The sequence below is a fragment of the Pseudophryne corroboree genome, chromosome 3 (assembly GCF_028390025.1).
Source record: "Pseudophryne corroboree isolate aPseCor3 chromosome 3, aPseCor3.hap2, whole genome shotgun sequence".
Lineage (NCBI taxonomy): Eukaryota > Metazoa > Chordata > Amphibia > Anura > Myobatrachidae > Pseudophryne > Pseudophryne corroboree.
Window position 1 is genome coordinate 35,050,461 of NC_086446.1, and position 14,381 is coordinate 35,064,841.

General features: G+C 47.4%; 1 protein-coding gene across 1 annotated transcript in view; it reads left to right on the forward strand.

Annotated features, from left to right (window-relative positions):
* The window catches only part of LOC135057114 (uncharacterized), a 123,909-nt gene that overhangs the window by 25,791 nt on the left and 83,737 nt on the right, over positions 1-14,381 (forward strand). The gene's annotated exons all lie outside the window — the stretch shown is intronic.

Sequence of the window (14,381 nt, forward strand, 5' to 3'; positions counted from 1 at the left end):
GGGATGTCTGGGTGGTATAAGTTCATGTCTGAGAGGATGTTCTTAGAGCTGCATGGCATTTGTGGAGCTTTTTAGTACTTGTAAGATGTTAGGGTGTGTTTTGTGGCATTTTGGAGCAAGAGAGGGCAATTTGGGGTGAATGAGGTGGGGTTGCCTGGGATGTGTTTTTTTATTTTGGAAATAAAGGCCTATGTACGTATCTTATGTATGTCAGGGCTGCACTTGCTTTTAGCCGGATGCCTATCGCAGAGTTAGTGAATGTAGAAAGTAAATTCTAAAAAGTGTAGGTAAAGTATACACCTATCAGACATAACATTATAACCTCCTGTCTAATATCTCCATGTTGTGCCGCCATAACATCTCTGACATATCCACAAGACCTCTTAATGTGTCCTGTGGTATCTGGCACCAAGATGTTAGCAGCGGATCCTTTTAAGTCCTTCAAGTTGTGAGGTGGGGCCTCCTCAGACTTGTTTCTTCAGCACATCCCACCTAAAGCTCGATATGATTGAGAGCTGGGGAATTTGGAGGCCAGGTCACCACTTTGAACTCTCTGTCATGTTCCTCAAACTTTCTGAACAAAGTTTGCAGTATGGCATGGTGCAATATCCTGCTGAGAGGCCAGTGCCATCAGGGAATACCATTGCCATGAAGAGGTGCTACAATGTTTAGGTAGGTGATAAGTATCAGAGTAACATCCTCATGAATTGTGCTAGATCCAAGCTTTCCCAGCAGAACGTTGCCAGAGCATTTAGCTGCCTCCACTGGCTTGCATTCCCATCCTAGGGTTACTACAATGATATAAGATGAATTATGTGTCATGTGAGGAAGGAAAACTGTAAGAGAAGGGCAGTATAGAAGAAGTGACGTTTAATATACTGCACGCATCTGATAATACTGTATGTACACGGTATGGAGTTGCTACGGCATGTCTGGCTGATAAGGGTAAAATGTACTATTAGAGAATAGGATTATACACATCACACAATGACCTCCTGTGACTGGGAAGGAGCAATGACTGATCGGACTGCACTGACCATGGGGAAATATAATGTGACTGGTGAGATAATGGGAACAGAGACTGGAAGGGGGAAAGTGTTTGTTACTCAGCGCTGTACATGGTGTTTTCTGCCTCCATATTGTTTAATTTTTGCAACTGATATGAATTTTATTGAATTCCTTGGTTGATTGGGTCACTCATTATGAAAAACTGAGATTAGAACAGGAAATGTATCCTGAGGAATGTGCACGTCTGCACTGAAACGCGTCACATTCCCCTCAGTTTCCCACATTATTGCAGCAATTGTTTTATTCTGTACAAACCTCTACCTATAACATCAGGATCTATCATCACCGCTTCAGCGTCACTGAGTAATAGCTGTGTATAACACCTAATTCAGCCGTCTCTGCTACCGGTGTACATGTAATACAGACGCAGCGTCACTGAGTAACCTGCACCAGAGTAATAGCTGTGTATAACACCTAATTCAGCCGTCTCTGCTACCGGTGTACATGTAATACAGACACAGCGTCACTGAGTAACCTGCGCCAGAGTAATAGCTGTGTATAACACCTAATCCAGCCGTCTCTGCTACCGGTGTACATGTAATATAGATGCAGCGTCACTGAGTAACCTGCACCAGAGTAATAGCTGTGTATAACACCTAATCCAGCCGTCTCTGCTACTGGTGTATATGTAATACAGACGCAGCATCACTGAGTAACCTGCACCAGAGTAATAGCTGTGTATAACACCTAATCCAGCCGTCTCTGCTACCGGTGTACAACATGTAATACAGACGCAGCGTCACTGAGTAACCTGCACCAGAGTAATAGCTGTGTATAACACCTAATCCAGCCGCCTCTACTACCGGTGTACATGTAATACAGACGCAGCGTCACTTAGTAACCTGCACCAGAGTAATAGCTGTGTATAACACCTAATCCAGCCGTCTCTGCTACCGGTGTACATGTAATACAGACGCAGCGTCACTTAGTAACCTGCACCAGAGTAATAGCTGTGTATAACACCTAATCCAGCCGTCTCTGCTACCGGTGTACATGTAATACAGACGCAGCATCACTGAGTAACCTGCACCAGAGTAATAGCTGTGTATAACACCTAATCCAGCCGTCTCTGCTACCGGTGTACATGTAATACAGACGCAGCGTCACTGAGTAACCTGCACCACAGTAATAGCTGTGTATAACACCTAATCCAGCCGTCTCTGCTACCGGTGTACATGTAATATAGACGCAGCGTCACTGAGTAACCTGCGCCAGAGTAATAGCTGTGTATAACACCTAATCCAGCCGTCTCTGCTACCGGTGTACATCTAATACTGACGCAGCATCACTGAGTAACCTGCACCAGAGTAATAGCTGTGTATAACATCTAATCCAGCCGTCTCTGCTACCGGTGTACATGTAATACAGACGCAGCATCACTGAGTAACCTGCTCCAGAGTAATAGCTGTGTATAACACCTAATCCAGCTGTCTCTGCTACCGGTGTACATGTAATACAGACGCAGCGTCACTGAGTAACCTGCACCAGAGTAATAGCTGTGTATAACACCTAATCCAGACGTCTCTGCTACCGGTGTACATGTAATACAGACGCAGCATCACTGAGTAACCTGCACCAGAGTAATAGCTGTGTATGACACCTAATCCAGCTGTCTCTGCTACCGGTGTACATGTAATACAGACGCAGTGTCACTGAGTAACCTGCACCAGAGTAATAGCTGTGTATAACACCTAATCCAGCCGTCTCTGCTACCGGTGTACATGTAATACAGACGCAGCGTCACTGAGTAACCTGCTACAGAGTAATAGCTGTGTATAACACCTAATTCAGCCGTCTCTGCTACCGGTGTACATGTAATACAGACACAGCGTCACTGAGTAACCTGCGCCAGAGTAATAGCTGTGTATAACACCTAATCCAGCCGTCTCTGCTACTGGTGTATATGTAATACAGACGCAGCATCACTGAGTAACCTGCGCCAGAGTAATAGCTGTGTATAACACCTAATCCAGCCGTCTCTGCTACCGGTGTACATGTAATACAGACGCAGCATCACTGAGTAACCTGCACCAGAGTAATAGCTGTGTATAACACCTAATCCAGCCGTCTCTGCTACCGGTGTACATGTAATACAGAGGCATCGTCACTTAGTAACCTGCACCAGAGTAATAGCTGTGTATAACACCTAATCCAGCCGTCTCTGCTACCGGTGTACAACATGTAATACAGACGCAGCGTCACTGAGTAACCTGCACCAGAGTAATAGCTGTGTATAACACCTAATCCAGCCGCCTCTACTACCGGTGTACATGTAATACAGACGCAGCGTCACTTAGTAACCTGCACCAGAGTAATAGCTGTGTATAACACCTAATCCAGCCGTCTCTGCTACCGGTGTACATGTAATACAGATGCAGCATCACTGAGTAACCTGCACCAGAGTAATAGCTGTGTATAACACCTAATCCAGCCGTCTCTGCTACCGGTGTACATGTAATACAGACGCAGCGTCACTGAGTAACCTGCACCACAGTAATAGCTGTGTATAACACCTAATCCAGCCGTCTCTGCTACCGGTGTACATGTAATACAGACGCAGCGTCACTTAGTAACCTGCACCAGAGTAATAGCTGTGTATAACACCTAATCCAGCCGTCTCTGCTACCGGTGTACATGTAATACAGACGCAGCATCACTGAGTAACCTGCACCAGAGTAATAGCTGTGTATAACACCTAATCCAGCCGTCTCTGCTACCGGTGTACATGTAATACAGACGCAGCGTCACTGAGTAACCTGCACCACAGTAATAGCTGTGTATAACACCTAATCCAGCCGTCTCTGCTACCGGTGTACATGTAATACAGACGCAGCATCACTGAGTAACCTGCACCAGAGTAACAGCTGTGTATAACACCTAATCCAGCCTTCTCTGCTACCGGTGTACATGTAATACAGACGCAGCATCACTGAGTAACCTGCACCAGAGTAATAGCTGTGTATAACACCTAATCCAGCCGTCTCTGCTACCGGTGTACATGTAATACAGACTCAGCGTCGCTGAGTAACCTGCACCAGAGTAATAGCTGTGTATAACACCTAATCCAGCCTTCTCTGCTACCGGTGTATATGTGATACAGACTCAGCGTCACTGAGTAACCTGCACCAGAGTAACATCTGTGTATAACACCTAATCCAGACGTCTCTGCTACCGGTGTACATGTACTACAGACGCAGCATTATGGTGAGACTACCTGCACATTACAGAGGAGCAATCACATGCTCTGTATGACAGCATCACGGCTGTGTCTCCCCATATGATCCCGCAGTGTAGGCACATTTTTTACCCCAGATGCTGTGATGTCATCCCGTTACATAAGAGCCCCCTGATGTTATGCATTTCCGATACCCTCTCACCTGCTGATAGCGGTGATCAGTCACTGAAGATTTGTTATAATGAATATGTAAAGCGGTTTCTTGTAATAAAATGATGGTAAAGGATCTGTGAGTGAGTGTTTTTTATTGGTGCTCAGCCGTCACTGTGTGTATCTAGGGAAACACTGACCAATCACCGCATCCAGCGTGGTTATAATACATAAGTACTATTCCACAAGTTACATAAACATTAATATACAGAAGCAAAGAGTACAAGGAATAATACACGTTTTAAAGTGTACTGTCACAACTGAGGGTTTAGGCTGACAGGAGGAAGCCTCATTTGTAGGGGCTGTGATGAAATTAAACTTGGGAGGTTTAATCAGACCCCTGGACATGTAAGTGCAGAATGATTACCCGAAGGTGTGACCATGACAACCAGGTTAAAATTCAAAATAAAAGTTTATTAACAGACTCCGTGTAATAACAAGCAGCATTCAAGGTTTAGCAATGACAGTGGCAAATAACACAGTTCCTGGAACACGTAACCGTAGAAGGTATCACAGAGCACTGGTAGGTTAAGAACAGATGTTAAAGTCCTTTGATGGAATCACCTTACCAGGCCTGGTTGTAGTAGTGGAGATAGCCGAGGAACATGCCAGTAGTTGTAACAGGTGAATCAGGTAACTTGAGTAAGCTGCTGTATCAGCTGGATGGAACGAGCCAGGTGGTAAGACATGGAGTGGATGCTGAATGGAATCAGCCAGGTACTAAAGTCACGGAGTGGATGCTGGATGGAACCAGCCAGGCGATGAAACACAGAGTGGATGATGTGAGATGCTAGGGATCATAGAAACAAAATAGCTGATAGATGATTACCGGTGGTAGTGGATACTGCTGGTAAGATAGGATCCGCTGGATCAGCACCAGTGTTTTGTAGAAGCTGGAATCTGTTGAAAGCTGGCTGCTGGAAGCAGATAGTAGATAGCTGGAAACTGGACAGCCACGGAGGACTGTAGAGTCAGGCTGCACCGCAGGATGGAAAGCAGGTGCGGGTCTCTTTGTGGATGCTGGAGACAGGAACTGGAACCTGGAGAAACAAGCCACAGGAGAGAGAGACAAACAAGGTATGACAAACAAAGCACTGACATCTATCTGGCCCAGACACAGGATACTTATACCTGCTGCTATGCAGGCATTGGCTGGGCAATTATGCAGATTTCCAGGGACGGTGGATTGGAGGAATTGGAGCATGTGATCAAATCCAACATGGCTGCGCCCATGTTGGAATTTGGAGGGAAAACTGGTTTGAAATTAAATGTGCAAACATAGTGATAATGGCGGCGCCGGCCGCGGAGGACAGGAGACGCCAGATGACAGTTACATGCCGAGACACTTGGAGGGCAGCAGAGGCCGCGGCAGGCATGATACACGATTCTGAGAACCTGCAGCAATACCACAGGAATGGCGGCGGAGGCCGCAGAGGACGGGAGACGCCATGTTGGATTCAAACATGGCGCCGCTGTGGTAGTATCTCAGAATGACAGGAGGGATGTGCAGAGTGTAGACACAGATGAGATCCGGACTTGGAACGCTGGGCCAGTCTCAGAAGACACCTAAACGGCAGGTAATGGCGTCCAGATACCCGGATCGTGACATGTACGATGTGTAAGAGTTAAGTGCCCTGTGCTGGGCGTCCCCCCGCATGTCAGTGTGAATGATCATAGCTGTGCTAAATTTAGCACAACTACGATCAACTCGGAATGACCCCCTATGTACAGAGCAAATTTGCCGCACAGACTCTGGCATGTAATGTGTGTCCCTGGGAGGGAGAGGGCTCAGACACGGAATCACGTTAATTGGGGGCAATACTGTGAAAGAGATTCTTCACCTACCAAGTTCTGACACTGCAGCTGCTCAGTGTGGTCATCACAGCCCTTGTGTAGTCACGTGCTTGTGCACCAAGGAAATGTGCCAGCAGTCTCTGAGCATCAGACATGTACTGTGGTGTTACTGCCACCTGACACTGCTGGGATCAGTGACGTGAGTGCAGCACTGCAGGATCTCTGTATTTATAGTGACAGTCTCTGAGCATCAGACGTACTGTGGTATTACTGCCGCCTGACACTGCTGGGATCAGTGATGTGAGTGCAGCACTGCAGGATCTCTGTATAGTGACAGTCTCTGAGCATCAGACATGTACTGTGGTCTTACTGCCGCCTGACACTGCTGAGATCAGTGACGTGAGTGCAGCACTGCAGGATCTCTGTATAGTGACAGTCTCTGAGCATCAGACATGTACTGTGGTATTACTGCCACCTGACACTGCTGGGATCAGTGACGTGAGTGCAGCACTGCAGGATCTCTGTATAGTGACAGTCTCTGAGCATCAGACATGTACTGTGGTATTACTGCCGCCTGACACTGCTGGGATCAGTGATGTGAGTGCAGCACTGCAGGATCTCTGTATAGTGACAGTCTCTGAGCATCAGACATGTACTGTGGTCTTACTGCTGCCTGACACTGCTGGGATAAGTGACGTGAGTGCAGCACTGCAGGATCTCTGTATAGTGAGTCTATGAGCATCAGACATGTACTGTGGTATTACTGCCACCTGACACTGCTGGGATCAGTGATGTGAGTGCAGCGCTGCAGGATCTCTGTATTTATAGTGACAGTCTCTGAGCATCAGACATGTACTGTGGTATTACTGCCGCCTGACACTGCTGGGATCAGTGATGTGAGTGCAGCACTGCAGGATCTCTGTATAGTGACAGTCTCTGAGCATCAGACATGTACTGTGGTCTTACTGCCGCCTGACACTGCTGGGATCTGTGATGTGAGTGCAGCACTGCAGGATCTCTGTATAGTGACAGTCTCCGAGCATCAGACATGTACTGTGGTCTTACTGCCACCTGACACTGCTGGGATCAGTGATGTGAGTGCAGCGCTGCAGGATCTCTGTATAGTGACAGTCTCTGAGCATCAGACATGTACTGTGGTCTTACTGCCGCCTGACACTGCTGGGATCAGTGACGTGAGTGCAGCACTGCAGGATCTCTGTATATAGTGACAGTCACTGAGCATCAGACATGTACTGTGGTATTACTGCCGCCTGACACTGCTGGGATCAGTGATGTGAGTGCAGCACTGCAGGATCTCTGTATAGTGACAGTCTCTGAGCATCAGACATGTACTGTGGTCTTACTGCCGCCTGACACTGCTGGGATCAGTGACGTGAGTGCAGCACTGCAGGATCTCTGTATATAGTGACAGTCTCTGAGCATCAGACATGTACTGTGGTATTACTGCCGCCTGACACTGCTGGGATCAGTGATGTGAGTGCAGCGCTGCAGGATCTCTGTATAGTGACAGTCTCTGAGCATCAGACATGTACTGTGGTATTACTGCCACCTGACACTGCTGCGATCAGTGATGTGAGTGCAGCGCTGCAGGATCTCTGTATAGTGACAGTCTCTGAGCATCAGACATGTACTGTGTTCTCACTGCCGCCTGACACGGTTGGGATCAGTGATGTGAGTGCAGCACTGCTGGATCTCTGTATAGTGAGTCTCTGAGCATCAGACATGTACTGTGGTATTACTGCCACCTGACACTGCTGGGTTCAGTGATGTGAGTGCAGCACTGCAGGATCTCTGTATAGTGACAGTCTCTGAGCATCAGACATGTACTGTGGTCTTACTGCTACCTGACAGTGCTGGGATCAGTGATGTGAGTGCAGCACTGCAGGATCTCTGTATAGTGACAGTCTCTGAGCATCAGACATGTACTGTGGTATTACTACCACCTGACACTGCTGGGATCAGTGATGTGAGTGCAGCGCTGCAGGATCTCTGTATTTATAGTGACAGTCTCTGAGCATCAGACATGTACTGTGGTATTACTGCCACCTGACACTGCTGGGATCAGTGATGAGAGTGCAGCGCTGCAGGATCTCTGTATAGTGACAGTCTCTGAGCATCAGACATGTACTGTGGTCTTACTGCCGCCTGACACTGCTGGGATCAGTGACGTGAGTGCAGCACTGCAGGATCTCTGTATATAGTGACAGTCTCTGAGCATCAGACATGTACTGTGGTCTTACTGCCACCTGACACTGCTGGGATCAGTGACGTGAGTGCAGCGCTGCAGGATCTCTGTATAGTGACAGTCTCTGAGCATCAGACATGTACTGTGTTCTCACTGCCGCCTGACACGGTTGGGATCAGTGACGTGAGTGCAGCACTGCTGGATCTCTGTATAGTGACAGTCTCTGAGCATCAGACATGTACTGTGGTCTTACTGTCATCTGACACTGCTGGGATCAGTGATGTGAGTGCAGCACTGCAGGATCTGTGTATTTATAGTGACAGTCTCTGAGCATGAGACATGTACTGTGGTCTTACTGCCGCCTGACACTGCTGGGATCAGTGACGTAAGTGCAGCACTGCAGGATCTCTGTATTTATAGTGACAGTCTCTGAGCATGAGACATGTACTATGGTCTTACTGCCGCCTGACACTGCTGGGATCAGTGATGTGAGTGCAGCACTGCAGGATCTCTGTATAGTGACAGTCTCTGAGCATCAGACATGTACTGTGGTATTACTGCCACCTGACACTGCTGGGATCAGTGATGTGAGTGCAGCGCTGCAGGATCTCTGTATTTATAGTGACAGTCTCTGAGCATCAGACATGTACTGTGGTCTTACTGCCGCCTGACACTGCTGGGATCAGTGATGTGAGTGCAGTACTGCAGGATCTCTGTATAGTGACAGTCTCTGAGCATCAGACATGTACTGTGGTCTTACTGCCGCCTGACACTGCTGGGATCAGTGACATGAGTGCAGCACTGCAGGATCTCTGTATAGTGACAGTCTCTGAGCATCAGACATGTACTGTGGTCTTACTGCCACCTGACACTGCTGGGATCAGTGACGTGAGTGCAGCACTGCAGGATCTCTGTATAGCGACAGTCTCTGAGCATCAGACATGTACTGTGGTATTACTGCCGCCTGACACTGCTGGGATCAGTGACGTGAGTGCAGCACTGCTGGATCTCTCTATAGTGACAGTCTCTGAGCATCAGACATGTACTGTGGTATTACTGCCACCTGACACTGCTGGGATCAGTGATGTGAGTGCAGCACTGCAGGATCTCTGTATAGTGACAGTCACTGAGCATCAGACATGTACTGTGGTCTTACTGCTGCCTGACACTGCTGGGATCAGTGACGTGAGTGCAGCACTGCAGGATCTCTGTATAGTGACAGTCTCTGAGGATCAGACATGTACTGTGGTCTTACTGTTGCCTGACACTGCTGGGACCAGTGATGTGAGTGCAGCACTGCAGGATCTCTGTATAGTGAGTCTCTGACCATCAGACATGTACTGTGGTATTACTGCCACCTGACACTGCTGGGATCAGTGATGTGAGTGCAGCACTGCAGGATCTCTGTATAGTGGCAGTCTCTGAGCATCAGACATGTACTGTGGTATTACTGCCACCTGACACTGCTGGGATCAGTGATGTGAGTGCAGCGCTGCAGGATCTCTGTATTTATAGTGACAGTCTCTGAGCATCAGACATGTACTGTGGTATTACTGCCACCTGACACTGCTGGGATCAGTGATGTGAGTGCAGCACTGCAGGATCTCTGTATAGTGACAGTCTCTGAGCATCAGACATGTACTGTGGTCTTACTGCCGCCTGACACTGCTGGGATCAGTGATGTGAGTGCAGCACTGCAGGATCTCTGTATAGTGACAGTCTCTGAGCATCAGACATGTACTATGGTCTACTGCCGCCTGACACTGCTGGGATCAGTGACGTGAGTGCAGCACTGCAGGATCTCTGTATATAGTGACAGTCTCTGAGCATCAGACATGTACTGTGGTATTACTGCTACCTGACACTGCTGGGATCAGTGATGTGAGTGCAGCGCTGCAGGATCTCTGTATAGTGACAGTCTCTGAGCATCAGACATGTACTGTGTTCTCACTGCCGCCTGACACGGTTGGGATCAGTGACGTGAGTGCAGCACTGCTGGATCTCTGTATAGTGACAGTCTCTGAGCATCAGACATGTACTGTGGTATTACTGCCACCTGACACTGCTGGGATCAGTGACGGGAGTGCAGCGCTGCAGGATCTCTGTATAGTGACAGTCTCTGACCATCAGACATGTACTGTGGTCTTACTGTCATCTGACACTGCTGGGATCAGTGATGTGAGTGCAGCACTGCAGGATCTGTGTATTTATAGTGACAGTCTCTGAGCATGAGACATGTACTGTGGTCTTACTGCCACCTGACACTGCTGGGATCAGTGATGTGAGTGCAGCACTGCAGGATCTCTGTATAGTGACAGTCTCTGAGCATCAGACATGTACTGTGGTCTTACTGCCACCTGACACTGCTGGGATCAGTGACGTGAGTGCAGCACTGCAGGATCTCTGTATTTATAGTGACAGTCTCTGAGCATCAGACATGTACTGTGGTCTTACTGCCGCCTGACACTACTGGAATCAGTGATGTGAGTGCAGCGCTGCAGGATCTCTGTATAGTGACAGTCTCTGAGCATCAGACATGTACTGTGGTCTTACTGCCACCTGACACTGCTGGGATCAGTGATGTGAGTGCAGCACTGCAGGATCTCTGTATAGTGACAGTCTCTGAGCATCAGACATGTACTGTGGTCTTACTGCCACCTGACACTGCTGGGATCAGTGACGTGAGTGCAGCACTGCAGGATCTCTGTATTTATAGTGACAGTCTCTGAGCATCAGACATGTACTGTGGTCTTACTGCCGCCTGACACTACTGGAATCAGTGATGTGAGTGCAGCGCTGCAGGATCTCTGTATAGTGACAGTCTCTGAGCATCAGACATGTACTGTGGTCTTACTGCCGCCTGACACTGCTGGGATCAGTGACGTGAGTGCAGCACTGCAGGATCTCTGTATTTATAGTGACAGGTTCTGAGCATCAGACATGTACTGTGGTCTTACTGCCGCCTGACACTGCTGGGATCAGTGACGTGAGTGCAGCACTGCAGGATCTCTGTATTTATAGTGACAGGTTCTGAGCATCAGACATGTACTGTGGTGTTACTGCCGCCTGACACTGCTGGGATCAGTGACGTGAGTGCAGCACTGCAGGATCTCTGTATAGTGACAGTCTCTGAGCATCAGACATGTACTGTGGTGTTACTGCCACCTGACACTGCTGGGATCAGTGACGTGAGTGCAGCACTGCAGGATCTCTGTATAGTGGCAGTCTCTGAGCATCAGACATGTACTGTGGTCTTACTGCTGCCTGACACTGCTGGGATCAGTGACGTGAGTGCAGCACTGCAGGATCTCTGTATAGTGCGAGAGAGAGAAACGAGAAGGTTTTATTGCACCACAACCTATTTTCATCAATGGTAACTGTACCCCTATAATGAATTCCCTGTATCCAAGAAAAAAAGGGTGTGCGGCCTCATATGAAAAAAATGAGAAGAGTCTGATTTTGAAGCACAATATCAAGAGTAAATTTAAAATGTACCTTTTATTTTTCACATTAAAATGTTATATATATATATATATTATTTTTTTTTTTCAAATATAGGTTTAAAATATTAGTGTGTAAGGAAGAAGTCTGTGAATTAAAAATTCAACTGTACTTTTTTTTTTAAGAACAGTTTATCGAAAACATTTTGTTATAATACAGCACTGACATTTCAACAATATTGCAATATAAAAAAAAATTACAGAAAAAAAGACAACAAAGAGAAGGAGGGGAAGAGGGGAAGAAGGGGGGGGGGGGGGGGGAGGAGAAGTGCATCGACACTCCAAGGGGGTGCAGGTAAACTCGCATATAGGCATAATCTTTTACACCAAGAGAAAAATACGTTTTCTTAGAGGAACAAGTATCCAGCACAAACACTTCAATAGACTTCAGACACAAAATAAAAAGGAAAAACAGATGGACTTCCATAACCGTGACTCTTTACAGACCAAGGGGGTCATTCCGAGTTGTTCGCTCGTTATTTTTTTCTCGCAACGGAGCGATTAGTCGCTAATGCGCATGCGCAATGTTCGCACTGCGACTGCGCCAAGTAAATTTGCTATGCAGTTAGGAATTTTACTCACGGCTTTTTCATCGTTCTGGTGATCGTAATGTGATTGACAGTAAGTGGGTGTTACTGGGCGGAAACAGGCCGTTTTATGGGCGTGTGGGAAAAAACGCTACCGTTTCCGGGAAAAACGCAGGAGTGTCTGGAGAAACGGGGGAGTGTCTGGGCGAACGCTGGGTGTGTTTGTGACGTCAAACCAGGAACGACAAGCACTGAACTGATCGCAGATGCCGAGTAAGTCTGGAGCTACTCAGAAACTAAGAGAGGTCTAATCGCAATATTGCGAATACGTCGGTCGCAATTTTGAGAAGCTAAGATTCACTCCCAGTAGGCGGCGGCTTAGCGTGTGCAATGCTGCTAAAAGCAGCTTGCAAGCGAACGACTCAAAATGAGGGCCCAAAAGTGAAAGGGGGGTGCATCATAAAAACTCAGCCACGCAGCCCATGTTTTAGAGAAAGTGGAAGATCTATTCTCCACAATACTAGATAAAAACTGCTTCTGATCAGTGTTCCATATAGTCATGGTAATGGCAGCTATGGATGGAATATTAGCAGATTTCCAATGGAAAGCAATCTTGCACTTCACTGCACTAGTAATGTGCCAGATTAGCCTCTGATCTGCTTTCTCCAGACCACGGATCTCTCGAGGGAGTAGGGAAAAAAAGAAAGGGGTAAAGGGAACCATAGTGTTTGTGATGTTAAAAAATCAGCCTATTAACATCTAGCCATAGAGGTGAAATACTTGGGCACTCCCAAAACATGTGGAGCAGAGTGCCCTCCATCCCACGTCCCCTCCAACAGAGACCCGAAGCAGTCGGGAATACATGTTTCAGGCAAGATGGGAACAAGTACCATGGAGCGTAAATTTTATATGAATTTTCTCTATGTCTCACTGCAGTAGCGGTGGCTCCCAGACTTCGTCTAATTTGGATCCACGAATCAGGACCTAGCTGTTCCCGGATATCTGCGTCCCATGCAACCTCATGTTTGGCCAAAGGGGAAAGTTTATGAGTAAGCATCTGATATAGTGTAGAGATAAGACCCTTTGACGGCGGTCGACTCAGGCAGAGCCTTTCCAGGGCAGTCCCGGACCATACTCCCACCCTCTGAAACCAAGAAGAGTGAAAGCTACGCAGCTGCAAGTATTGGAAAAAACATTTGTGCTGCAAATTGTATGTGTCCTGTAGGGCAGTAAAAGTTGTGAATCCCCGTAAGGGGGCAATATCATTAATAAACAGCAAGCTATGAACCTTCCAGTTCCTAAAATTATGTTGGCTCCCACCATCAGGGAATGCGGGGTTATCCCATAAGGGGTATAGCGTAGGAGAGGAGAGCAGGGAATAAGCCCTACAAAGCCTATCCCATAGACTGAGAGCAAGTGTAATAGATGGGAAACAAGATAAGTTGAAAAGGCCTCTGCGCTCGGGGGATCCAAAGCAAAGTGGAGACTGAGGTCAACTGTGTTAATGCAGATTCTAATTGAACCCATTGTCTAGTGCATAGGTTCTCAAATTCTGTCTTCAGGATCCCACACATGTTTTGCAGGTAACCCAGCAGGTGCACAGGTGTATTAATTACTCACTGACACATTTTAAAAGGTCCGCAGGTGGAGTTAATTATTTCACTTGGGATTCTTTGAGAAGACCTGCAAAGCATGCACTGTGTGGGGTCCTGAGGACAGAATTTGAGAACCTGTGGTCTAGTGGAAATGTCGCCATGCCATTGAATAGCTTGTGACATGTGAGCTGCATAGTAATACAGCTTCAGATTCAGTACACCTAACCCGCCCTCCTTAGCTCCATTAAACAGAGTTTTAAATCATACCCTAGGGTCTCTTGCCACCCCACAGGAACAAAGACAGCT